We start from the raw sequence: 27,809 nt of genomic DNA, 5'->3' as shown, positions 1-27,809 counted from the left end.
ATAACATCGAGATTAAGGCCAATGACGAGAAGCATAAACGAGATGGCTTTGATAGAAACGAGAATGAGCGGATGGTAAGTGAAGGGTTAAATAGGCTTTAGTGAGTGACGTCAGAAGCATGGGTTTGCGCATGCGTTGCCGACAAGGAATTGAATTGTGGGATAGGTAAAGTGTAACCTGATCCATAGCAGAAAAATGGAGTACGATGTACAAGTGATGACAGTTCATAATAAAAAATATACGACGTTGTAGGATACATAAAGCACGAGAAGCTGCGGCTAAGGTACTAGTTGTTTGTGTGAAAAACTAAAATAATAAATTTGACATTTATTATTACTTTTTATTGTATTTATACTTCAGGTGATGCATTGTGTAAAAGGAGGGAGTGTCAGGACTCGTGTTATCAGGAAAATAGACATCAAGGCCATTGTTAGTTCCATTTGCCGAGGAAGATAGAGCAGGACGTATTATAGACAGGATTTGTGTTCAACAAGATTCCCTAGTTGTTTGAGGAAAATTACTCCAGCAAACTTACAAGCCCTGAAGTTTAGTCTCGATGTGGAAATGATGACCGAAACCCCTCTCTACTACAAGACACTAAGCTGCATGGCTGGTGGATCCACATCTTCAACTGTCGTTGCAGGAGCTGTGACACTTTTTTCAAGAAACAGGCAGATGTGTTTGATGCAACAAGTCATTGGTCAAGTTCTTGATCATTGTGGGGCAACAGATGAGGTACTCACATATCTGATTCTACAAGATTTCATGTCTGTATTTTGGTCCTTTGTGAAATTGGTAAATTTAGATATAGAACATCATTGATTGAACCATATTTTATTTGTAAAGAAGTGGATTGTGCACAAGTTATCACACCACCATTCTAACTTGTAATGATTGCTAATTATTATCACATTCCATGTTAGGCAATAACTACCGTGAATCATCTTGGTCTGTCAGTTTCTGCAAAAAGTGTTGCTGTGCAGAGGAAAAAGCTCCAGCTACAACATGAGAAACAGATTGAACAGATGTTCCAGAGTCAGCAGGGCCAGGACAAGCTGTGGACAGTAGGGATGTCCCACTGTGTTGAAGTCATTGGGGACAACATTGATATAACTCCAACACCCCCTCAAATGAGCGCAAACGTAAAAGTTGGCATTGGTTCTTGCTCCTTGGTGTTGAAAAGAGAGTTCTGTTTGATGAACTCCCAGATGACAAACCAAAGGCAGACATTATGAAGGTTGAAAATGCTTCCTTTGTTCCCAATCTGAATGACTGAGAGCCTTGAGGAAAGTTTCATGTTTCACATTATACATATTATTGTCAAATATGTGACATGCCTTAACAGCATGAAATCATGTCTTCCAACTCATATTGAACATCCACATCAGCATGAAACATCCAAGAAGTACAGTGTACTGGATTTGCTGGGCAAAAGTGAGAACAAGGCAGATGACATGATCTCCATTCTTTAGCATATCCATGACAACTATATCCCCCACAGTGGTGATCCACCTACAGTACATCGAAAAAAGTGTTTGGTGGTGGCTGTCTTAACAATGAGCGAGCACACTCAGCTCAGCTTGCTGTCTTGAATAGCCCCACAGATCACACAATGCTCAAAGGGTCACTCATTGTCCAGAGGGCCTCCACATGATGATGAACCAATGTCTGGTATCGCATGATACTGTCAGATGTTACGTTGATTACAGTTGTTAGTAGTATGTTGTGATGACAAGCCAATTTAAGCTGATGAACAAAGAATGTCACCAAAAAATATTATATTTGTCAAACAAAGAACAGATTCCTTGACAATTTAGATCTACGAATAATGAATTTATATTGGCTTTATGCATGGCCAGAGCACCATCATCTTTAACTGAACGATAAAAGTTATAAATAACTGACTAGCTTCAGGAAGATAGAGCACCATATGCATGCGTGATTTCGAGAATGACAAGCTATTAATCAATTGACCAAATCAATTGAAGTGTGTTTGGGCTCTGACAAGATCATGTTTGTACTGACCTGATTAATGATTGATCTCATGATCTTTATTGCATGATCAATGTTGACTTATAACAGACAAATAGTCAAAGATGACATCTCTGAACAGAGGGAGGAGTCCACTAATGCCTACAGTGACAAATGCCTACATTTATATGCTTCAGTGGTTTTACATGTGATACCCTGCTACACTACTGCCCAAAAGTTCATTCCCCTAACACGCGTTGAGAACGCGTGTAACACGCATGTGACACGGGTGCTCAACGGGTTGCACACGGGGTGAGCACCCGTTGGACACGGGTGTGCAACGGGTGTGCGTCGCGTGTGCAACCCGTTGCACACGCGTGTGCCACGCGTGTAACACGGGACCGGGTTCCAGTTGAAGTTGACAAATTTATCAAATGAATAGTGAGATAAAACAAAACAGTGAGATGTGAAATTTGAGTTAATGAGCGGCCATTGAGCTGTGCTCACCAGACCGTAAATACAAGGTCGGCCCATCTTAATTAGTGTTCGGTTGCTAGACTTTTATGGCATGAACCATTCCACTAGGGTCCAGTCTAGCCATTGTGGCTAGCCGACAGTAGAACAGTAGTGAATTTAGATGCGAGTTTATTGCTAGGGGAACCCCCGTGTTGACACGATTGTCGCGGGTTGGTAAATGTTCGCCATTAATAAAATGATTGTTTGTGGATTGCGAACATATTCATTTGCCCACACGAGGCATTCCATTTGATTGCAAATATAACGTTTTTCGTTCGCCAAATTTATGCTTTAGACAGTACAATTATGATATAGCCGTCACCACTACTAATGTCTCATTATTTCACGTAGGAATATGTCCCATTTCCCCACACCCCACTTTCTGTGTTGTATTTTGAAAGAATAAATAAAAGAAGGTTTTGTGTGGGACACTTTTATACTAATTATAAGAGGATGTTGTAAATGAATATGAACAGCCATGCTGTCTGACAGTTGATAGAATTTGAGATCTTCACAATCACCGGGTGTGACCATGTTGACAGAATCTCGTTAGGGTTTGTGATTTTTACATTTGCCCAATGACCATGGTGAGTATTGCTGGGGATACCAAACGTAACAGTTTATTATTAGAGGTTGTGAGTACCTATACCACGTAGATAGGATATCTTTAGGATTTTAATCCTTCTTTGAGAGGCATTTAGAAGTTGGAGTACTACGTTAGGAGAAGATTTATGGGTGACTTTAATCCTTTCTTTCTCTGTGGGTAATCCTTTCATGTTGATTGGAGGAAGTCACTCAACCAGGTCATGACAGGTCGTGAGTTTACTCACTAACTACTGTGAGCGTTTTTGGCATGACATCTTTTCTTGTATAAACATAGAAACGATCCTCACTCACTCACTGTTAATCTTATGCAGTTTGCTGGCAAAGTGGGGATAAACCTCAGTGTCAAAGACGATCAAATTTAGTTCGAATCCTTGTTTATATGTGACATCTCCCAAATGGGGACATTTTCATAAACTTGGCAAGTGATGATGAATTTTAATATTAATATTATTATAGTTTATGAAATTGTTAATAAAACTTTAATAAAATTGTGCTTCACTCTCACGAAAAATATATTGTCTGTCTGTAAATTTATATGTCACGTTACATCGGCATTTTTCAGTGATATTGGGACTACATGAAACATGGCTGGTTTTACATTTGTGATACAGGTGCTTGACTGACATATATTTATGTATGACCAGAACAGCAAATAAAGTTCTGGTAGATAGGTACCTCGGAGATTTAACGTGCGCTTTCCGACTTTAGCCTATCTCGCACACGGGGAAGCACTTATACTATTAGGGTAAAAAAGCGTAATGATTAAATAAAGAAGTGCAACCCCCCCCCCCCCTCCCCAAAAAAAAAAAAATAAATAAATAAAAAAAATTAAGTTTAGTCCTTGTAGTAGTCTCTTGGTCAGCTTCTCATCCTGGGGGTCGGGATTCTGGTAGAGACTCTTGGCAAGGAGGGCGGCGGTATTGGCGACGAAGTGGTTTGAGGTCGGTACGCCACTACTCTGGAAGAAGTGGTACAAGTCTGTGTAGTTTGTGATGTCTTACTCGATGTCCTGTCCCCCTTCTTGTGCACCATGACGAAAGGGACTCCTTGTTTGGCGTAGAGATATTCCTTTGGGGTGTTGATCTGGTCAACCTTGAGATCCGGCCGGGGCTTGTAGTGGTTGATCGGAATGTCTGATTTTTCCACTAGTAAATAAAGTTCTTTGGTATGACCTCTTTTATCCCTGCTGACGTTATCCTAATGTTCAATTTCAGTCTGCCTCACCAAGCGTAAGAAAGCATTGTACATGATAAACCACACTGATGCAATTTTCTATATATATATTTGTAGATATGAAGCATTCTAGTTAATTGTGGATACACTGGGCAGACAGAATTGTGTTTATTTCCAGGCCATCCTGATCGTCGTTTACTACTATAAGGTGTATGGTTGGAGGCAAGATCAAAGGCGCCGCACAGCATTTATTAGATAACAGACGGGGTCGTCCGTTTCGCTTTGAACAACCACCCCACCTGTCTGTAGGAGTTATATAATCAGTGCGCAAATAACTGTGTCAAGTCCACTGCCGGGCTGATGCGGTGTCAGTGTCAGCGATGAACATGAATGCCCAAATCATAGACCTGTAGCACTCACAAGTTGCTTAGCCAAAATATTTGAAAAGTGTATATTCAATTCTCTGATAACAGCAAATATAACCTTAGAAAAAGATTCAACATACAAACAATCAAATGTAGAACACAGACCTATGCTTATTATCATTTCTTCTGGATATGATCAACCTGCGGAACCCTCTATCCGATGAAGTAACTAATGCTCGCTCATTAAAAGAAATCAAATCCTCAATTAATCGTTCTGATGCAATTATTAATAATTTTGACTTCAAATATTTTCATAGATCATGCCAAATTGTCCACTGTCGCCTTAGGCTCGGCTGCAGTGACTTAAACGCTGATAAGTTTAGACGACATGTATCAGACATACCAGACTGCACTTGTGGATATCACCTTGAAGATGCAATTCACTTTTTCTATAACTGTTAAAAAATACGATAATATCAGAAACACTGTGTATTTCTACACACATGGGTATGGTCTAAACATGATATTACATGGCAGTAGTTAAGCAGTTCTACAAACATGACTCTTCTTAAATCAGTTCATGACATCATTGTCAAAAGCAAAAGGTTTGAGTAGCTTAATTTTATGCATGTAGTAAAGGAAAACTGCATTACCTTATTTCACAGACACCACTTGCTTCAGTGTATTGGCTTCGTGTATTTCATTTGTGCATTTTGTATGTTTATGTTCATCACTCTCTTATATATATATATATATCCAGCTGTTGTTAAGTTGTTACCTGGAGAGGTATTACATAAGCAAGTTTTGCTTGTTTACCGATCCAGATTTCTTTAGAAATAAAAATACGTTTAAGCCAACACAGCTAACCCTAAAACACATGATTGTAAAGTATTCAAAAAGGAGCACTAATCTCTGGCTTCTTCTCGGGTGTCGAACTCAAACTCAAACTCATTTATTCTTAGAATAACATGACATACAATTATCTACAATTTTTATTATGTACAATTTAACAAAAATAATAAAAATAGGATACGTGGATACTAATACAATTTACCAATTGTATTGTACACATTGTTAAGGAATTTAGATAGGCCTTTTAGATTTCTTACACTGTTAGTGGTCATAATTTTCTTAAATGTTTGGAAACTTAAGATATTGCTTATTTAAGAGTTCATATCGCCGTTGGTGTAAAGCTTCACATCGGAATGAATAATGCAATTCATCTCCCACAGCGATAGAATCACAGAGTGGACACTGGCTGTCTTCCCTGGGAATGTTCAGCCATCGACCAGTTTCAACTGGTAATCCTTGGTTAGAAAGTTCTGAATTTTAGTATTGGGAGAAATATTGATTTTAAGAGCAGTAGATATTTCGCAAATGCAGGTTGATTCTTCAGGTAATACGACCTTTGGATTTCCGCTTGGGCTTACTAGCTGCCGTGAGTCAATTTGCTCGTTAACGCAACCGAGCGTGACAAGAGACTGGGCTACCAGTCTGCAAGGACAGCTAAATAAACTTACGCATTTTTGAAAACTGATTGGTTACCCGTGATCTATGAAGATTTCAACAAAGGGCGCATGGTAATTAATTTCTTCAGCCTAAACAAACAGACAAATAACGGCGAAAGCTCATCGGATGTCGTTATTTGGAAATACCCCTGATTGTTACAGTTTGATAATAAAAAAAGTATCGCTGATTGAAAGCATTTGCGGATTTCGGATTGCGTGGATGATACAATTACTACTCCCTTGTTGTCATCCACATTTTCTGGTATAACCCTACACTTCTGTATTTGTCGTAATTCACATGCTGCTCAGTTAATGAATTTATATTATGTATACTCAGTTGTAGCATCACTCAGATTACCGGATAAAGGTTCAAATTTGGTCTTTCTTGTACCTGGGGTAATTATTTAATCTAAATCCAGGTTTGAAGTGAGGTGGAATGTGAATTATGCACGTGGCATCCCAGCAAGGGATGTATGATCAGTTGATTTACTTTTTTTGTAAATCAACTGATCATTCCCAGACATCAAAGGATCAACAGGAAATACGTTGATTGATTAATTACTGTTATCTTGCACAGTGGATATGTCAAAAGTAAGTGTTTACATGTGAAGGTAGGGTTACTAAACCTAGGGAATACACTCATATCATGGCGTGAAGTACAGATGTAAAAACAACATACTTTGTTCAAAGGGTAACCGATAATACACTGACTGGTTGTTCATTGTTATCTAACTCAATGTATGTTTTTAAGAACCGTGGACATTATAAAAATAGTTGTCACGTGGGCTTTCTCAGCTAACTTGGCACCTATGTGAAACAATTGAAACAAACTAAGTGATCAGTTAAGAAACAGACACGGGTTATAATATTCGATACATTTAAATAACGTTTAAAAACGATATATTTAAATATTTTAATATATTTCATATATATTCCAAATATTGTTTCCAAATAATTATTATTAAAGTATTTGATTCTCACATAGACATTTGACATCGAATAAGTATTTTTGTACAGCTGCAGACGCAATGGATATTGTTCCTTTATGTTGATATTCCCGGATACATTATAACTTTGGTAGGTTGTAATAATGATATTTGCATTTTGTTTTCATTCATTCGCTGCAGCTTTGAACAGAATCATTCTTGTTCCTTTCCGTTTGGTTGGAAAGTTTTTCGATGCGCGATAGACGTTGTTTTAGTATTTTCTTTTGTAAGCGTGTATATGTTACAGTCAATGTGTAAAATATGATTCACTCAGGCAATTTATTAAATATCTAAATATTTCAGTCATTTTACAAATTGACTGAATAATCCATTCATTTATTTAACCGACTGACTAAAATTGATAAAGACGACCAAAAGAGCTTAAACACATCACAATATATTAATTATGCTAAGAAAAGAAGCCAAACAATACAGAACTGTACTTGGTGATGATATTAAACATAAACAAATATTTGGAATTCGTTATCATATTAATAAAGATGGACATATTTTTCAGTTAATTTGTAAAATAAACTGAATATTTAGGCGTTTAATACATTTCCTTAGTGAAGTCTGTTTACATTTTGAATGTAAACATATACACACGGTAAAATAAGCAATGTGCAGATGAAATATTTACTTTGTGTTGCAAGTCAAAATAGTGTACACGAAGATCGCACAATTACCAAGCAAGTGACTTATCAAAACTGCATCACCATTACCGATGCTCCCCACAAATATACCTACATTTCAAAAACTGTATTTCATTTTTGTTGATCAGTGTGACCATATGTCCTTCTACTTTCAATAAAAATGCGCTTACGAATGGCGAGCACAGGTCGCGAACAAGTCTAGATTTCTGCTATATCATCCGGGTACTCACTGAGAAAATACAGTAATGCACAGGTAACAACTACTCCCGCGGAATTGCTTTAGATCAGTGCTCTTTTGTACGTTGAAATACTATATATTGTGAACGCCAAAATGATGTATCAAGGATCAAGTAGAAGATACATTGACCGTTGCACTGGGAGTTTATTCAACAGACCGTGAAAATAACACTGCTGTATCTTATTATTTATTTTAGATGACGCAGTCAAAGCTCACTTCTCCCGGCGGCCATTATCGAACGGCCAGCTAAAACACAACCCCGCGCTTACGTCTACAGGTCTCTTCCTGTAGTACGGTAATTAGTATTCTCTACCTCAAGTGTATCCTCAATGATATAACCCACCCTCATTAATTACATGCTGCTCTTTTCCAGCCTCACGGCTATGGAGGTGTGATAAAGAGTCCAAGTCATCATAAAGTAATTAGGGTCCAATAAAAACAATGCGCCGCCAAACCTCATACATATTATCACTGAAAGTCGTACTACAGACGGTTAATGTCAAATCACAATAAAAGCATTTCAATTGCAATAACATGTTCCAGGACCATGTATTCTCTTAACACCATCGGATTTAGAAGCAATGGTCGTATAAAACAAAACACATCTATTTGATCACAACAGTATTCATGTTATTCCCACAAAATCACATAAAGAAAGGAGACATTAGGAAATACATGTGCATTATCATTTTTCGTCAGGATAACAAAATTTTCTCTCCTTGTTACCACCTCCAGGTTCAGCTTAAGACGGGTCCTCCTTTGGTCAAAAGTTTGTTCCCCCTCTAATGAGTGTGTCACGCGTTGCACACGAGTGGCGGACGGGGTGCACACCCGTGTGCAACGCGTTGCACACGGGTATCACACGCGTGACCAACCCGATGCACACTGGTTGCGTAACGCGTTGCCCATGCGTGTAAGGGGAATGAACTTCTAGGCAGTAGTGTACCTCTCTGCAGAGTTGAACTGGCCCATTTTAGTGTACTATTGCCTACAGTGACAAATGACAAACACTAGCAAATGATATTTAGTGGTTTTTCTTTATTCATACATTTCTTCTGATATTTCATACATCATACATCATCCATAGTTTCATTTATCATATTTCATGTACATTATATACATATCAGACTTACATTCATCATATATCATCTCATACATCATCCATATGTATCATTCATTTTTATTTATCATATTTCATGTGTCACAGAGTTGCACAAACTAGTTGCTTACAACACATCCAGCTGCATCAAGGAACTGGAGAGGAGACTTGATACCCAGTCAAAGCTGCTCCTGTAGCCTTTCTGGTCTCTGGTTGATCTCTAGGTAGATTCTCTTGCGGGGTGGTGGACGGGCGCCATGGGGATACTGAGCAAGCTTGTTTCTTTCCGTCTCTTTAGTCTATGGATCACTTTGATGAAGGCAAATATGTTCGGATGGGTTCTAGGGACAAACTTGTTAAGATGACAATGCCACCCTTCCAGATGATTGTTGGTTCTGGGACCAATGTTGTCGTGATGATTCCACAATCCAAACCAAAACTGAGCATGGTCATCAATCCAGGTGTTGGTCATGTAGTCATGGAACTGCACTGCTTGTGGGATCTCTGGAGCACTGTCCATGACATCTATGAATGTATCCTGCACCAGGTTGACAGGAAGAAGTGGAAGTGCAGCTGAACGGCGGACCTAGGCATTGATTTCAGGATTCTGTTGATACAGAGCACTGAAATCTAGTCTCTGCACCTTCCTCCAAAGGGCCTGGGAGTAATGAAAGAAGCACCCTCTAACATCACAGTCTGGAAACTATGTCTCTATTGCCCTAATAGCTGCAACTTCAAAGTCCGTCTGGATTATTTGGGGCTGTAGTCGGGAACCTGTTGACTGGTGGACAGCATCCTTGAGAAGACGGAACAGACGCTCGAAAGTCTGGCACTGGCGATTTGGCAGAAGGCAGAACACTATCTGTGTCATCTTGATACCTACGAGTCCATGAATAACATACAACTGATCCCAAAGAGGAGGGCAGCTGTAGAATGTTCCATCCATGTACAGAGTGTCTATCTCTTGGAGTAGGTGAAGGCGGTCACTGGTGGCAAAACACAGAATCTTGTCTTCATCTCGGTCATCTATACAGAGAAAGGGCTCTCCATCGGTTGTCTGCTTGTAGATATGAGGAAGATCTACTTCTCTCAGGGACTGTGGAAGTGGGGGAATCGTCTTTCTTCTCTGTTTGTAGAGGCCACTCTTCTTGCTGATGAGGTGAATGATTCCTCACAAACTGGCCAACTGTTTTGCATTTCCCTAAGCACCCACGTTGTACACATTTCCAGTGCACACATGTTAACCTACGGTTGTTGAGTCTGTACCTGTAGCCATCTAGTAGGACTTGTTGACCACCTTTATGTGACATATGATACTGGACCTTCTTCGGGTTTGCCATGTCTAGATCTCTAACATGCCAATGTTGTTGTTGTTGCATTAAGTGTTTAAGAGGTCGCCTTCTGCCTAGGCAATTTCGGCTGACCTGTCCCTCTTTGGGACTCCTGTGTGTGAATAGGGTAAACATATCTATTGTGAGTTTGGTGTTCACATAATTTCTCTTTTTGTATTGATATAATTTCTATTTTCTTATATTGATATGATTTCATTTCTATCCTTGGCTGCTCTGTTTATATACGTTACAGTAGCTGTCCATCTCTCAGAAATAGAGTTAGTTTTGCCTTCGCTATTGCATCTCTTGGCTTTAGGAGATCTCTGACAGATAGTGGATCTAACTGCAATTCTTGTTTTAACCTAGCCCCGGATGGGGCATGGTCTTGACATTCTAGTAACACGTGATCAATGGTTTCAGTCTGATTGCAAGATGAACAAACCTTGTCATAGTGCTTTTTGTGACCGAGTCTGAGGCATGAGATAGCAATTTCAATTTTCCTTTCATTTGAGTATGAGTTTGGCTTTTGTTGGACCTTGGGTTGAATTTTGTATAGCCATCTGCCGATCTTACTTGCGTCCCATTGGGCTTGCCATCTTTCTGCTATGGAGGCTTTGATTTTGCTTTTTATCTCTAGTTTAATAAAGGGAATAGGCTGTATATCCGCTTTGTCTAGAGCTAGCTTCGCCAGTGAGTGAGCTTTTTCATTTCCATGAATATCTATGTGAGAGGGGATCCAACACAGCTCCACCTGTTGCCCTTGGTCCGATAGTTTTGTATATTCGTATAGAATATTGTTGACTGTGTTTGGCCTGGAGTTTGAGTTTCTCCCACTGATGGCCTGAAGTGCACTTAGCGAGTCTGATAGGACGACTGCCTTTGCTTCCGGGAGTTCCGGTATGAGTTTGAGTGCATGATGAATTGCCTCTAATTCAGCCGTGAATACTGACTGACCATCAGGCAAGCGAACTGAATGTGCTTGGGGTTTGGAGCTGTGGATATGGATCCCGTAACCAACACTGTTGTTGATAGGATTCTTGGATCCATCAGTGGATATGGATCCCGTAACCAACACTGTTGTTGATAGGATTCTTGGATCCATCAGTGTATATATGGACAAAGCTGTCCCAGGTAGTTTAAATTTTAGTGATAGCTACTGATCGTAGTAGGGTTGGGTTTTCTTTTTTAGTGACTTCTGATGTTAAAGCAGTGTCCACTTTGGGAGTTTTAAAAGTCCAGGGAGGGTGTAACCATTTGTTGTGACTTTCTGGAGGCTGAATGTCATCACAATTGTGACTTCGAATGAGTTCACGTACTAATATCCCAGATGGCATTAGTGAGGGATTTTTTCGAGCTAGGGCTTCATCTCGAGTGTTTTTGTCTTGCCGTATCTTTTTAACCAAAGGGTTTGATGTTTGTCCCCAGAACGATAATATTGCCTGCACTCTTCTTAGAACATGCCAATCTTACTTACTAACTTACTTACTTACTTTGGAGATTTAACGTGCGCTTTCCGACTGATGCGTATTTCGCACACGGGCCCGGCCAGGCCATTTAATGTGTTTCCGAAAGGGGCGAAGGTGGTCTGTGCAACCCTAAGAGGGGGCTTTAGGGGTTGCTTTTATAGAATTTGGGAATTTTGAGATTTGGAATAGATGCCGATGGGGTTGGGGAGGAGAACTAAGGGAGCTGGGTATGGTGGATGTTTGTTTGTTTATGTGATTTTGATTTGGTAGGTTATTATGTTTTTAGATGCGTTTTATTAGTTCCGTTTTGATTAAGAATACGCCTAAGGCCTTGAAGTTTTCTAGTTTATTTTGTGGGTTTCGTATTGCTTCTAGAGTGAGAGCCTTGTTTAGATTGAGGGTGGTTTGTAATGCGGTTTGATGTGTGAGGTAGTGTGTGCAGTGGATGAGTGCGTGTTCTGGGGTTTCTAGTTGCTTGCAATGTGGGCAGTTACCTGTAGTGTGTTTTTTTATTTTTTGATGGTAATGTATTATTTTAGTTTGTGCAGGGACAAAAAAGTTTACACTAGTCATATCGACAGGTTTCATTACCTACGTAGTCATATGCGTACTTATGCATCCAGTCTATTATACCCTGTTATTTTCTCACCATAATTACACTCTTCACTAACAAGTACATGCTTATGTCTTACATTTACCTACCGTCACTTCTTATATTTTATTTTCACGTCACATCATTAGCCATACTTTTCCGTTATGTATAAGGTTACTAGCTTCATATCCCACAATGCATCATTTTCTCAGCCACGCATGCTCAGAAAAGTTTCCGGTGACGTCATGCCTCGAGGCTATTTAACCCCAAAGATCTCGCTTTGTCTTTCTTGTTAATTTTATTGTCACGCCGTAAGTCTCTCCCACCATCCTCCCCTGCTTGCCGCCTTGTAGGGGGGGCTTCTTCTGTTGCACCTTCAGCTCCTTCTACAGGCTGGGCCTTCAGCTCATTCAGTGCTTTTAATCGCCAGTACGGAAGCACAAAATGAGCTGACTAGCCCCCATTTCATACGGCGGCAGGACACTATCTACATGGGCTTCCCGATCTTACACCAGGAACCGTCCATAGGGATGTCCGGGTCCACGACCCCAGGGCAACTAATCCCACCACTAGGTCCTCGCCGTCCTAACCACGGGTCCACAACCTACAGGTTACTTCCCTTGCCTTCTAACCGCGGGTCCACGACCTACAGGTTATCCTCCACCTCTAACATACCCAGGGTTGGCGACCCTCCGGCAACCGAAGTAGCCCCCTCAATTCTCCAAAGATGTTGTAAATAAACATATTTTTACCTACATCATGTTTTGTTGTTTCTGCACAAATAGGTGGTTATTTAGGTTGGTGTGTCCTGTTTGGAGTTTAGTGATTACTCTGTCGATTTTTTTTTGATGGATGGAGAAATTTTGGTTTGGTTAGTGGTTTGCTGAGCACTTTTTTGATTTGGCTATTTGAGTTTAGATATAGGTTATGCCATTTTTTGGTGATTTTTTGCTTGTTTACACTTTTAATTTCTGATTTTGAGATGGGTAAGTTTAAGCTTATTTCTGGGATTTTGAGGGTTAGTTTAGCTGCTTTATCGGCGTTTTCATTACCGTATATTCCTACGTGGGCGGGGATCCACAAGAAGGTTATTTGTTTGCCTGCCTTAGTTAGGTCGTTGGAGCTTTTAAGTATTTGATTTATTAATTTAGGTCGGTTTTTGGTATTTTTGTTTTGGAGGGCTTGCAGTCCACTTAGGGAGTCGGTAAGTATTAGGATTTTTTTGTGGTTTTTGGATTCTTGATTATGGAGGGCTGAGGCCATGCCCATTAGTTCTGCCGTGAATATTGATTGGTTGTTTGGGAGTCGGAAGGATTGTGTGGGTTTTAGTTGGTTGAGTGGTATGGACTCCGAAACCCTTGTGTTTGGAGGTCGGATCTGAGAATCCGTCCGTGTAAATGTGACACCAATTTGGCCAATTTTCGTGTATGTATGCTAGTGTGGTAGTTTTAGCTATGTTTGGGTCGGTTTGTTTATTTATTTGGCTAGCTAGTGTTGTGTCTATTTTGGGTATTTTAAGTTTAGGGGTGAATATATTTGATTGTTTGCAGTTTTGTTTAAGATTTTTAATTTGGTGTTCATTTAGGGATAATGGGGTAAGTAAGGGGTGTTTACGAGCTAGAGCTTGGTTTTTAGGGCTGATGTTTTGGTTTAATAAGTTTTGGATGAGAGGGTTTGATTGGGACGCGGCCCAGAAATTTAAGCTTAGCTGTTTCCTGCGTAGACTTAGTGGCATTTCTCCTGTTAAGGCCTGAAGTGAAGTGTAGGAGGTGCCATGTTGGGTGTGTGTAATCAGCTTGAGAGCCTGATATTGTATTGAGTCAAGTTTTTTAGATAGAGAGTTGTTTAGGGTGTTGTATATGGCGCAGCCGTAGTCTAGCTTTGATCTAATTAGTGATATGTAGAGAGAGAGGAGGGTATCTTTGGAGGCTCCCCAGTTAGAGCCAGTTAGGCATCTTAGGGTGTTTAGGTCTTTACTGCATTTAGTTGTTAGGTTTTGGATGTGAGCATCCCAGGTGAGATGTTCATCGAAAATAAGTCCTAAGAATTTGGTTTGTTTGTTTTAGGGGGAGTTTTTTAATTATTTGGTAAGAAGTTAGGTCTAATCCTGGGGCTGTGCCCTTTTTCCTGTTTTGGATTACATTGTGTAGGGTTGATTTATTTCTAGATTGTTATTGTTTGATTCTTTTGTGGGTTTGTTTTCTGTCACATGCCAATCTTCGATAACTATATTTTATATTGGAAAATTTCCTTCTCAAAGTTTATCATCAATTACTTTAAAACATTATTCTTCTACTCTCATTTTACAGAAAATCCATATTTCCTGCTCCGGTTATCAAAGAACAATACCATCTAAGAAAATAAATTTATACAAAGGTCAAATATTTTCACAATCTCAGTAACATTTCTAAGGCATTATTTAGTCTGTGTTTACAGTGTAGGCATTAGTTAACACTAAGTAGAGTAGACCACTTGAGTGCAGGGGTGGGTGAAACAGTGTACACTAAAACAACAAACAGAGGCACATTTGAACTAAGTCACTTGCCAAGAGTGGTGAAATTGCCTGCTTGCCCACTCAAATCTGCAAATGATTCATGTTTTTCTTATATTTGCATCAGTGGTACATCAATTCCATGGGTTACATAATAACGTTTGATGTTAAATTGTTTCCTTTTGCATGACTAACTAAATTATGTTCATTAGATTCTGTTGTCAACATCATAATTTAGATGATAAGAAAGAGTTAATGAATTATGCTATTTCTATAATGACTAATTGTTTAAGCTATAGTTCTGGATTTCATTCTCAAAGTTCTGTAGCTATTTCTTGTATTATTGAAAAGTTTTTCAACATGTTGAGGACTGTTTGAAAGTGATAAATTAATATATTTCTAATCATATTCAAATTTATTGTGTCATCTGCAGCTCATCTATCAGCAGTTTTACAAGCCTTCGTCAAGTCAGGACCCGGGTACCCTGTTCCAACTGCGGAATGTCCTCAACAGAGTCAATGTCCACAGTGGAAAAAAAGTAACTGGAAGCTACAGGTATAATAATCATAATCATCATCTTGACTTGTTATGTTATGGCTGAAATATTGCCGATGTGACGTTAAACTTCATCTCACTCATCATCATCATCTTGTTGTTTTGTTTGTTGTTCAATGCCGCACTCAATAATATTCCAGCTATATGATGGTGGTCTGTAAATAATTGAATCTGGATCAGACAATCCAATGATTGACGTCATGAGCATCGATCCATGCAATTGGGATACAATGACATGCATCAACCAAGTCAGCGAGCCTGACCACCCGACCTTTAGTCACCTCTTACGACGAGCATAGTTACTGTTTATGGCAAGCATAGGTTGCAGAAGACCTATTCTACCCCAGATCTTCACAGGTCTCATCATCTTGTAACACTATTGTAGCAGTTGTCCAGTGGCCATTCTTCACATGTGCATGGGGACAAGTTTGACAGTGCATGTTTATTTATTCCCAATATTTCAATATTTCATGATTTGACTTTACACGGTAGCAGCTCTTATGATTTTGCAAATACGTTTTATATAAACATTATGCCAAAAATATTGTTTACATACCCCCACTATTCCTTTTTGCAAGACTGCCTGGATGGGTATGTTGTTGGTGCATGCCTTGAGTGGCTTGACTTGGATGATCCGGATGGAGAGCCTTCAGTGAAAATTAAATCATTTCCCAACTTGGTGTCAAAGTACAAGTATCTGCACAAGCTTGCCAAAGAAATCCTTGACCAATTCATCAAACTTGCAGAAGGTGAAGTTTAGTAACTTTATTTCGCCAAGCTGATGAAAGGGCTGTGTGCTGTTGATGGCTTGTCTGTCGTTGATTTGTAAAATAATTTCTGAAGATACTTCTTGACGCAAGGAGCAATCCTTTTTCTTCAAGCGAGAAAACTGTACTCCCTGTGATTCTTTTCCATAAGGTTAACTAGTTTAAGTGAATAGTCATTCATCAAAGGAGGTGGGTCACAGTATATATGTAGTTTCTGACAGGCCAATTTGAGATGTTAATGTAATAATTTCACTCATAATTTTGAGGTAATGTCACACGTTTTTCTTTAGAACATGTTTTAAGACAAATATTTGACATAATTTATTGTTGTTAATAGGAATGCAGAGCATCAGTTACCAGCTAGCTGTCCTTGACACCAATGCAAGGACAGTCAGTGACAGATATGATGCTGTATTGAAAAATTATGTGTGTGAATGTGGAAAAGTGTTAAAAACAAAGGGATTCTTTGAACGACACCTCAGGATGCACAAGAAGATGTGTCAAAACATTCTCCACAATCCGATGACAGTTTGGCACTTTGGCAGGTATCTTTCATGAAGTGTACCTTGCTTCTGTGCGACACCAATGATGCATATCAGACAGGCGATGGTGATCGGATTGCCAGAAATGCAAAATTTGAGATGTTATTGTGAGCCGTAGGTGGACACACAAAATACAAGTTGTGGCTATTCCGATTCCAGGCCTACATCACATCTCTTCTGTCAGAGAGACAAGCTATGGAGTACAAATGGAACTGTAGTCCAATACTTCTGGCAGAACTGGAAACAATATCCCTAAATATAACTTGGTTGAAATGACAGTACAAGCTGTCAAAAAGAAGATTTACCAACAAGGCACCAATGCTACATACAAGAGTGCCAGGACTGCAGCCCTTAAGATGAAGGCACAAGACAAGATCAAGAACAATCTAATAGCCGAATGCAAAATAGGAAAGTCAAGTCAAGACCACATGTTAGAAAACATTCCGACATTAAGGCCATATTGACAGAACTGAAAAAGTCAAGACTTTTCAGTCATGTGCCCGGTCGAAGCTTTGATGCTTTTCCCAACTTTAAAGACATATTATCACGTGTCAAAACAGACAAGTTGTACAAGTGGATAACTGATCAAAAGAAACGAATTTCAGATGGACTGTTGTGAGTGTTTGTTGGTGTTCAAGAGTGTTTGATACTACATCTCGGGTATCATCCACATTCCCTAGTTATGATCAGTTTAATTACAGGAAAGACTATGTTGACATTTTCGTGAATCTGGATTGTCCTTAGACTAGGGACATTTACCAAGATATTTGTCTGTACTTCAAAACCTGCATTTGACAGTTTGAAATCAGAAGAGAGTGCTTCATTCATGGAGTGCATCCATTTCTCTTGGCAAACCAAAAGGAATAATGTTATGAACAGATTTGAAGTTGACGCCCATGCCGGCCACATTTGTGCAGATCAAAGTACGGATAGACCCAGTGTCATTGTTCATGTCTTCCCGAATAGCCTGCTTGACAGATTCATTTGTTTTACTTTGTCCACATATTTATAAGTCCAAATCTACACCCAAATTGTGAAACAAACATTGCATAGACTTTCGCACTTTCGCACATTCTTGCCTTCGTCCCTGCGAAACAGAAGTGATACTGTAAGAAATAGACCTTCAATGTGACGACACCAGGTGTTCACAAAATGGGTAAGCATGATAAATATGCACGCCCACCCTCAACTATAGTTGCGATACATTTTGCCCTCGTTCCCTCTTTGCTGTCATTTCTATTACAGTCCCCCCTTGAATCTCCATGGCTGCTCCATCCCATATAATAAATGACAATTCCCTTATCCTAGTAATCACTCGTAGGTAATACATACACCTTAATGCTTATCATCACAGTGTGCATGCTTTTCTGTATAAATGAAATATATCATGCACATGTCATTTATATCTATGAATACAATTTTTGACTGTAGATGTACTATCAATAACATATAAACACTAACTTCATTTAAAAAAAATTGTTAACATTATTTCACACACATAGTGACTTACCACTGTAGGACAGTGTGCGCTTCGTCAATGGCAATCAACTCAAGCTTTGTTTTGAAGGCAGGCGCAATTATTGCATCCCTCCACTTCGCATTTGCAATGACATTCTCCGGGCTTGAAAAGACTAAGTTAAAAAATCCCTCTTGTATGATTTCAAGGCCCTTGTGATTCTTTCTGATGTAGGTTGCCTTGAATCCCAGGTTGTTTAACTTCTCGCACTGTTCTACCATGATGGATGTCAGCGAAGCGAGTACAAGAATGCATGATTCTTCGTACAAAACTGGCACACATTCATATGATAGAGATTTCCCAATACCCGTCCTTGTCAAAACAAAAGTGTCTTTTGCGTCCTGCAAAGCCGTGACAGATTGGCACTGTGTGTCTATAATATTTCTCTCGTTTGAAGAATGAGTGAGTGAGTGAGTGAGCGAGTATGGTTTAACGCCGCTTTTAGCAATATTCCAGCAATATCACGGCGGGGGACACCAGAAATGGTCTTCACACATTGTACCCAGAAGGGAATCGAACCCGAGTCTTCGGCCGTTTGAAGAATGAATAAGATAGAAATTATTTTCTCCTAGCGGTATGTCAATCAAGGTGATTATGTGCCCCGAGGTGGCGTGATTAAGGGAGTATATAAGGGGTAGTACAATTTTGAATTGTTCTCTCTCGCTCACTGTGCATGCACGGCCTATTTGATGAACATGTATATTAAAATTGTTCTTCATTTTATGACTTAATGATTTCATGTGTTGCAGATAGTCGTGGAAATGGAATGCACATTTGAGGGTAATGTGTACTGTTGTAAGTGATGCTATTGCTTGGCTGGCGAGTCTTTACAATACAGCGTTGCTTCATTGAGAAAGTCCATAGTTGGATGCAGTAATGTTGCTTGGCCAGCGGGCCTTTATAATACAGCATTGTTTTATTGTGAAAGTGTGCATTGTTTGATGCAATGATATTGCTTGGCCAGCGGGCCTTTATAATACAGCTTTGTTTTGTCTGAAAGTGTGCATTGTTGGATGCAATGTTATTGCTTGGTCGTCGGGCCTTTATAATACAGTGTTGTTTTATTGTGAAAGTGTGCATTGTTGGATGCAATGATATTGCTTGGCCGGTGGGCCTTTATAATACAGTGTTGCTTTATGCATGATGTGTAATTTGTACATCTGTTAAAACTATCATTCTGCTGCAGAGCCCTTATATCACATATCTTCAAAATAAGACCATATATACTAAGCTGAAGAGCTTTTGATAATACTGCATATACTATGCGAGTTGCACTGTACATAATAAATTATAAAATTCATTTGTAACATATGTTCATGAATTGTTAGTATTTCTGTTTGGACTTGCATATACATGTCATGAGTATACTGTATACCCTCCAGTATTTGCTGCTGCATCTGTTGAGGGAACACGGTTCCAGATGTTTTCTTATAAAAGTTTTCTAATCTGGTTTTACGTGTCGGGCAAATATTCATAGCAGATTGCTGATAATGTATATACAAATGTGTATGAATGAATATCTTTGTCTTATACTATCCGCAAATAAATCGGCCGTGTATCACACAGCGTATTCCCATGGTGTTGTGTCTTGATTAAGGATGTAGGGGATAAGGAGAAGTGAGGTAGGGAATGTGAAACCTTTCTGTGATTAACTTAATCAGATTGTCTTGACTGGGCGCCGCCATTTTGTTTGAATTGATTTGAGAGGTGAAATCTGATTGGTCAGTATTTGGGTCAGAGAAGGGACACAACTCGTACTCGCCACTGGTGGCGCTACGATTGAGCCCAGTAATCACAGTCTAGTTCGGCAAGGGTGGAAACTGGACTTTCTTATAAAGTCAGTTACTAAAAATCGTGAAATAAATGCTTCTCCAAAAGAATGCGACCGCTGGCTCCTAGCCAAAAATGCGACCCAATATGAATGCGTCACACCCTCCTCGTTGTTGTTGCATTAGGTGTTTAAGAGGTCGCCTTCTGCCTAGGCAATTTCGGCTGACCTGTCCCTCTTTGGGACTCCTGTGTGTGAGAAGGGTTCACATATCTATTGTGATTTCGGTGTTCACATTATTTCTGTTTTTGCTTTTGTTGGAGTTTGGCTTTTGTTGGACCTTGGGTTGAATTTTGTATAGCCATCTGCCGATCTTACTTGCGTCCCATTGGGCTTGCCATCTTTTTGCTATGGAGGCTTTGATTTTGCTTTTTATCTCTAGTTTAATAAAGGGAATAGGCTGTATATCCGCTTTGTCTAGAGCTAGCTTCGCCAGTGAGTCTGCTTTTTCATTTCCATGAATATCTATGTGAGAGGGGATCCAACACAGCTCCACCTGTTGCCCTTGGTCCGATAGTTTTGTATATTCGTATAGAATATTGTTGACTGTGTTTGGCCTGGAGTTTGAGTTTCTCCCACTGATGGCCTGAAGTGCACTTAGCGAGTCTGATAGGACGACTGCCTTTGCTTCCGGGAGTTCCGGTATGAGTTTGAGTGCATGATGAATTGCCTCCAATTCAGCCGTGAATACTGACTGACCATCAGGCAAGCGAACTGAATGTGCTTGGGGTTTGGAGCTGTGGATATGGATCCCGTAACCAGCACTGTTGTTGATAGGATTCTTGGATCCATCAGTGTATATATGGACAAAGCTGTCCCAGGTAGTTTGAATTTTAGTGATAGCTACTGATCGTAGTAGGGTTGGGTTTTCTCTTTTAGTGACTTCTGATGTTAAAGCAGTGTCAACTTTGGGAGTTTGTAAAGTCCAGGGAGGGTGTAACCCTTTGTAGTGACTTTCTGGAGGCTGAATGTCATCGCAATTGTGACTTCGAATGAGTTCACGCACTAATCCCAGATGGCTTTAGTGAGGGATTTTTTCGAGCTAGGGCTTCATCTCGAGCGTTTTTGTCTTGCCATATCTTTTTAACCAAAGGGTTTGATGTTCGTCCCCAGAACGATAATATTGCCTGCTCTCTTCTTAGTTTCAATGGGAGTTCTCCCGTTTCTACTTGTAGTGCTTCTAGTGAGGTGCCTGTCGGTGCGCCTGTGGCCAGCATTAGGGCTTTGTATTGTATTCTGTCTAGGCGCCTCAAGACAGTATTTGATGCTGAGTGTGAAAAGCCTCACAACCATAGTCAATTTTTGATCTGATAAGAGCTTTGTAGAGGTCCAGCTGAGTGTCCCTCGATGTGCCCCAAGATGTGCCTGAAATTGCCCGTAATACGTTCAGGTCTTTTTGACATCTGTTTTCCACATATTCTATATGCTTGCGCCAAGTGAGGTGTTGATCAAGGATAACTCCAAGAAATATTGCAGATTTTTCGAATTTGATAGGTTTGCCTTTTATGGAGACACAGGGTATCATAGCATCTTTCCCCCGGCGTTTGAATAGAACTCCAACCGTTTTTTCACTTGAAAGGGTGAATCCCCATTTATTGCACCATTGATCTACTCCGTCCAGAGCTGACTGGAGTTTTTTTCTGATTTGTGAGATATCTCTGTGCTTTACCCATATTGCTCCGTCATCAGCGAACTTAGAAGTTTGGGTAGGAGAGTTGACATGGTCAAAAAGATCATTGATCATGATATTAAACAGGGTTGGGCTTATGATGCTGCCTTGTGGCGTGCCATTGTCCAGTGCCATAGGATCCGATCGATTGTTCCCTATTTTAACTGATAGCGACCTGTCTTGCAGGAAGCTGTCTATGAAGTTTGCCATGTTCCCTTCAACTCCATTTTGTGATAGTTTTGAGAGGAGTCCGTCATGCCATACCATATCGAGGGCTTTGCTGAAATCCAGAAATACTGCGGCTAGGTATTGTCTGTTTAATTGGGCTTTTTTTATTTCATTTTCCAGTCTTAGAATATGATCTAGACACGAGTGTCCCTTCCTTAAGCCACTTTGGTCAGGTTTTATGTGGTTGCCAGTTTCAAGATGATGCATGAGCCTTTTTGTAACCATGGCTTCCATGGCTTTGCACATGTTTGAGGTGAGTGAGATCGGTCGATAAGAGTTTGGTAGGGCTTCTTCTTTCCCTTGTTTTAGCAGCGGGATAACCGCAGCATGTTTCCATGCTTTTGGGACTTCTCCTTTGGACCATATCGTGTTATACAACTCAGTGAGTAAGCCTTTGGTTTGATCAGGTAGGTTTTTCAATATCTCGTAGCTGGTTGTGTCAAGACCAGGTGCTGTGCCTTTTCTATGTTGTATCGCATCATCAAACTCTGTCACCGTAAATGGTATATTGTATACCAGATGCTTGCTTTGCGGCCGTTTTGAGATCTTAGGCATAAGCATTTTTTCCTGTTTGAATTCTTCGCTGCAATTTGTGTTGCTGCTGACAGATGAGAAGTGCTCAGCTAGAATGTTGGCCTTTTCTTTGACTGTATGGGCGTTGGCTAACTTGGGAATTTTTGTGGGTTTCCTCTTACCCCTGATTGCGTGTATTTTGCTCCAGACTGTTTTAGCATTTGTTTTCTCATTAAGGGATTTGCAGAAGGTCTGCCATGACTCTTTTTTAGAATCGTCTATGAGTTGTCTTACTTTCGTCCTGGCTGCTCGGACTTGGGCAAAGGCTGATTTATCCCTTTTTGACCTATTTAGGGCTTTCTTTCTCACTCTCCTAGCTTTTGCTATTTCCCTGTTCCACCATGGTACCGGCGTTTTGCCAGTTTTGTGGTCTTTTTTTTTTAATTGATTTTTCAGCTGCGGCAATAATTGCTGAGGTGAGATTTTGGCAAAAAAGATCAGGATCATCCGAGGCAATTTCTGAGGACTTGAATGATATACATTCCTTCCTGAATTTAGGCCAGTCAGCCTTTGCATAGTCCCATGTGGGCTGAGGATTGGGCTGTTCCTCTAATTGTAGTGGGCTACCTATGTAGGTGAGTATAGGAAGGTGATCTCTTCCCTCCTCTTTAGCACCAGTGGATTTATATCTTAAGAAAATGTCCTGTGTCAGGTTTACAGGAGAACCTTAATCCAACCTTACATTAATCCAATCACACACCAAATAGCACCGCTTATTAGCGCTGAAGAGAGTACTTCAGATAAAAAAATACATGCGTGCTGGCTTAAGTCAGCTTTTGATGCAGTCACAAAGAACAAAGACACTGTGTTACGTGGGTGGCATCTGTCTGGACTTGCAGGTTAGATCTGTGATAACATAAGTGAGTAGAACTCTTGTCTTGACCCCAGCTGTGACAATTCACAGGATGTAATTAGTGTTTGAATGACATTGTTTATATACTTGTTACAAGTGCTGCTCAATACACAGTGATGTGGAATACATAGTTGTTTGTTTTCAGCATATGTCTAAGTTGGTATTTCTGCTATCCAAAATGTCTTATTGTTGATATAAATGCGATGTTTAATAATGCGAGCAAAGACCACTTGCATTTTTCTCATTTAACTCACACTCGCGTTAATTTCAAGATTTACAGAAACACCTTTGCCGCGGGAAGATGGGGCTTGGGTGACGGAGTTTCTATCTAAAAGTGTTAACAATACTTCTGTGAGTTAGTGTGCCAAGTCATATGCATATAAGTCCTAGCACACTGTTTTTGAGTTAAAGATTCAACAGTGTAAACACACATTTAAGAAAATTGTCAGCCATCTTGAAATTGGCGTCCATCTTGAATTTTTTTAGATTTGTCAAAAGTCAGCGTTCAGAAGTTGTGAGTATCTTTTTAAAAACATAATACGGCTATTTCGCAATACAACACATGCTTTTTTTATCATAACATTGAACCTCATCTAATCTGATTTCTCACCAATCGAGCACATGTGGGATGATATGGATCGTCACCTTTGACTTCAACCATGTGTTCCACAGACACTCCAGGAACTTTGAAACATGCACTGGCAGATATCCCACAGGACTTTGTCCAGCGCCTGGTCTATTCCATGAGACGAAGATGTGTTGCTTGCATCGCAACCAGAGGTGGACACACATGCTATTGATTTGTAAATTGACATTTTGGCATGTTCATGAGCCTTTTTGTAACCATGGCTTCCATGGCTTTGCACATGTTTGAGGTGAGTGAGATCGGTCGATAAGAGTTTGGTAGGGCTTCTTCTTTCCCTTGTTTTAGCAGCGGGATAACCGCAGCATGTTTCCATGCTTTTGGGACTTCTCCTTTGGACCATATCGTGTTATACAACTCAGTGAGTAAGCCTTTGGTTTGATCAGGTAGGTTTTTCAATATCTCGTAGCTGGTTGTGTCAAGACCAGGTGCTGTGCCTTTTCTATGTTGTATCGCATCATCAAACTCTGTCACCGTAAATGGTATATTGTATACCAGATGCTTGCTTTGCGGCCGTTTTGAGATCTTAGGCATAAGCATTTTTTCCTGTTTGAATTCTTCGCTGCAATTTGTGTTGCTGCTGACAGATGAGAAGTGCTCAGCTAGAATGTTGGCCTTTTCTTTGACTGTATGGGCGTTGGCTAACTTGGGAATTTTTGTGGGTTTCCTCTTACCCCTGATTGCGTGTATTTTGCTCCAGACTGTTTTAGCATTTGTTTTCTCATTAAGGGATTTGCAGAAGGTCTGCCATGACTCTTTTTTAGAATCGTCTATGAGTTGTCTTACTTTCGTCCTGGCTGCTCGGACTTGGGCAAAGGCTGATTTATCCCTTTTTGACCTATTTAGGGCTTTCTTTCTCACTCTCCTAGCTTTTGCTATTTCCCTGTTCCACCATGGTACCGGCGTTTTGCCAGTTTTGTGGTCTTTTTTTTTAATTGATTTTTCAGCTGCGGCAATAATTGCTGAGGTGAGATTTTGGCAAAAAAGATCAGGATCATCCGAGGCAATTTCTGAGGACTTGAATGATATACATTCCTTCCTGAATTTAGGCCAGTCAGCCTTTGCATAGTCCCATGTGGGCTGAGGATTGGGCTGTTCCTCTAATTGTAGTGGGCTACCTATGTAGGTGAGTATAGGAAGGTGATCTCTTCCCTCCTCTTTAGCACCAGTGGATTTATATCTTAAGAAAATGTCCTGTGTCAGGTTTACAGGAGAACCTTAATCCAACCTTACATTAATCCAATCACACACCAAATAGCACCGCTTATTAGCGCTGAAGAGAGTACTTCAGATAAAAAAATACATGCGTGCTGGCTTAAGTCAGCTTTTGATGCAGTCACAAAGAACAAAGACACTGTGTTACGTGGGTGGCATCTGTCTGGACTTGCAGGTTAGATCTGTGATAACATAAGTGAGTAGAACTCTTGTCTTGACCCCAGCTGTGACAATTCACAGGATGTAATTAGTGTTTGAATGACATTGTTTATATACTTGTTACAAGTGCTGCTCAATACACAGTGATGTGGAATACATAGTTGTTTGTTTTCAGCATATGTCTAAGTTGGTATTTCTGCTATCCAAAATGTCTTATTGTTGATATAAATGCGATGTTTAATAATGCGAGCAAAGACCACTTGCATTTTTCTCATTTAACTCACACTCGCGTTAATTTCAAGATTTACAGAAACACCTTTGCCGCGGGAAGATGGGGCTTGGGTGACGGAGTTTCTATCTAAAAGTGTTAACAATACTTCTGTGAGTTAGTGTGCCAAGTCATATGCATATAAGTCCTAGCACACTGTTTTTGAGTTAAAGATTCAACAGTGTAAACACACATTTAAGAAAATTGTCAGCCATCTTGAAATTGGCGTCCATCTTGAATTTTTTTAGATTTGTCAAAAGTCAGCGTTCAGAAGTTGTGAGTATCTTTTTAAAAACATAATACGGCTATTTCGCAATACAACACATGCTTTTTTTATCATAACATTGAACCTCATCTAATCTGATTTCTCACCAATCGAGCACATGTGGGATGATATGGATCGTCACCTTTGACTTCAACCATGTGTTCCACAGACACTCCAGGAACTTTGAAACATGCACTGGCAGATATCCCACAGGACTTTGTCCAGCGCCTGGTCTATTCCATGAGACGAAGATGTGTTGCTTGCATCGCAACCAGAGGTGGACACACATGCTATTGATTTGTAAATTGACATTTTGGCATGTTCATGTTTTTTTTTAATGTAATCACACATTTTCTGAAGTCAGTATGGCAAATAAAACCATTTGAACACTTACAGGAGTCTTTTATCAGTTGCAAACTGAAATTGTTTCAGATTTGGTAAAAAACATAACTTTGCATTAAATCTTATTCACTGTCACTGGAACTTTTGTTGTTCAGTATATTTCCCAAACTGGGATTGCTTGGGACCTTTAGTATGTTGTTTTTGGGACCTTGTAGAAATGCATTGTGGTGAAATATATTCTGTTGGAATTTGCTTCAAGTAAAACCTTATTTTGCCTGGATTACAGGGCCTTTACCATTTCTGCAGCCAAATCTGCGTAACCAACGCCTGGACGAAGCCAGTAATAAGTGACAAAGGTAGGAGGTACAGGCGAATGTCACAAACAACAGACATGAGAGATCTCTCATCAATCGTGAGGCGCGAAGATGTGGAACGACCCACAGTTTTAGCGTTGTCTGCATTCAATGGAGGCGCTGAAGTACGACAGGATTACCCATGCAGTTTAACGCGAGACTACGTAATGGCAGGTTTGGGAAGCGAACTCTTAAGGGCTAGCTTATCCAAGGCCTGCTGCAACAGTGCAGGAATACCATCGACCAACTGATGGACAGGGACAACTTCTTTGAGAGGTATTTAGAACTTGGAGTACTAAGTAAGGGTAAGATATATGGATTTGAACAACTTCTTTATTACAATTAGGAGCGACGTTTCCAGCTAATATAGTTTACCCGTCTGTGTACATAACTCCAGCAATGTATCTGCATCTTAAACCTACTCAACTGTAGAAACACTGCCTCCTATCCTGTATATATACTTGTCAACCATACTCTGTTCGTCACTTGCTTGATAACGGTGTTAGAACCTACACTGAAACATAGCTGCTAATTGTAATAAAGAAGTTGTTCATTCATGTATCTTATCCTTACTTGATGAACAGGGACCTTGTAAGATGGCGTAGTATTCTTGGGGTCGAAGGAGCATTTTCGCAGAGGGCAGTGGGACGGGTTCCTCTTATTCAAGGACATCCACAGAATCCTATCCTTTGAGACGTAGAGTGGCTGCTTCTCAGCCAAAAAACAAGAGGAGGCCCTTGGCAAAGAACGCTTGGAGGCCCCGTCCGGTGATGAACAACCGGATCTGGAACACCGGGTAGGAGAACCCGAGGCACTAGCAACCAGAGACACCTGAACAGGTGTTGCAAGTGATGACTGACGTTGGGGATTACCCCCATGAGAATGAGACGAGAATGGTAGAACCAAACTGCCATCCATGTCAAAATGAGCATCCTGAGGAGAGGTCACCGGAGGCGAACCGATCCAGGGCAAAGTCTGCTATAGCTGTGCCTGGGAAGAGGTGGGAACAGGCGGCGCCTGAGGAGGAGGAGGAGGAGG

The 27,809-nt window shown here is 40.2% G+C and overlaps 1 protein-coding gene and 2 pseudogenes across 1 annotated transcript in view; 1 reads left to right on the top strand and 2 right to left on the bottom strand.

Moving 5' to 3' along the window:
• The window catches only part of LOC139478200 (probable ATP-dependent RNA helicase DDX49), a 127,476-nt gene that overhangs the window by 53,952 nt on the left and 45,715 nt on the right, over positions 1 to 27,809 (bottom strand). The window lies entirely within an intron of this gene.
• Positions 43 to 17,478, top strand: LOC139470876 (uncharacterized; annotated as a pseudogene).
• LOC139470867 (ATP-dependent DNA helicase RecQ-like) lies at positions 17,680 to 27,443 on the bottom strand (annotated as a pseudogene).

This window comes from Haliotis cracherodii, unplaced genomic scaffold (assembly GCF_022045235.1).
Source record: "Haliotis cracherodii isolate W230 unplaced genomic scaffold, xgHalCrac1.p SCAF_1, whole genome shotgun sequence".
NCBI lineage: Eukaryota > Metazoa > Mollusca > Gastropoda > Lepetellida > Haliotidae > Haliotis > Haliotis cracherodii.
This window is presented reverse-complemented; position numbering and strand designations above follow the sequence as displayed.